The sequence below is a fragment of the Selaginella moellendorffii genome, unplaced genomic scaffold, assembly GCF_000143415.4.
Source record: "Selaginella moellendorffii unplaced genomic scaffold, v1.0 SELMOscaffold_616, whole genome shotgun sequence".
NCBI classification, from domain to species: domain Eukaryota; kingdom Viridiplantae; phylum Streptophyta; class Lycopodiopsida; order Selaginellales; family Selaginellaceae; genus Selaginella; species Selaginella moellendorffii.
In genome coordinates this window covers 957-1,947 of record NW_003314867.1, presented here as the reverse complement: position 1 = coordinate 1,947, position 991 = coordinate 957, and the positions used below count along the sequence as shown (strand labels likewise).

The 991-nt window shown below is 51.5% G+C and overlaps 1 non-coding gene across 1 annotated transcript; it reads left to right on the top strand.

Annotated features, from left to right (window-relative positions):
• Nucleotides 1–607: 607 nt before the first annotated feature.
• Nucleotides 608–726, top strand: LOC112344088. The gene has a single exon (XR_002991569.1). It is a non-coding gene; the product is annotated as a 5S ribosomal RNA (ribosomal RNA).
• Nucleotides 727–991: the final 265 nt, after the last annotated feature.

The following is a 991-nucleotide window of genomic DNA, read 5'->3' as shown; positions in this document are numbered from 1 at the left end:
CGGGAAAGGGGAGGGGCCCCCACCTGCCGTGCGACGGAGGGAGGAAGGGGGGAGGACTCTCCCGGGCCCAAACCGCGCGGAGAAGCCTCAGCCTGCGTGCGTGTGAGGGAGGGGGGGAAGGCCCTGCCCGCCTGCCACGTGGCACGAAAGGCGGGGGGAGGGGAAAAAAAAGTGGCCCGGAATGTCTGGGGCCCAAAACGCGCGATTTTTCGCGAAAAGTTGGGAAGGTACCACGTGTTCCGCGGGCTTTTTTTGGGGCCCAAAACGCGCGATTTTCACGAAAAGTTGGGGAGGTACCCCGCATTTCGCGGGGCGCGTTTTGGGGCCCAAAACGCGCGATTTTTCGCGAAAAGTTGGGAAGGTACCATGTGTTCCGCGGGCTTTTTTGGGCCCAAAACGCGTGATTTTCACGAAAAGTTGGGGAGGTACCCCGCATTTCGCAGCGTGCATTTTGGGGCCCAAAACACGGTCTTCGTGAATTGTTGGGGAGGTACCACACGTCCCGCAGGTTTTTTGGCACCCAAAAAGAACACGGGATTGTGGAGGTACACTGCAGCTTTGGATCAGCTGCCCCACTATAAGAGTAGGGGGAGTGTGAAATATTTCAGAGTGGGTTCAAACCGTGACTATGGCACTGGATCCCATCAGACCTCCAAAGTTAAGCGTCCCTGGGCTTGAATAGTACTGGGCTGGGTGACCACCCGGGAAGTCCAAGTGACCCCCTCTTTTTTTTTTCCTTACAAGTCATTTATTTTTGTAAGATCACTGTTTTAATATATAAACTTTGAGTATTTTTCCATAGCATATAAGTGTATGGTCTTTAAATACTACTTACAATTGTGAATGTAAGGTGTATTTGCCAAATTGTGTCGTTAGCTAGTTATTAACTAGGATATAAGTTAGAAATAATGTGTTGGTGATTGTCACCACGTGGCATGGCAAGCAAGTCCAAACATATGTGTGTCACGTGGCATACAAGGTCAAGGACACT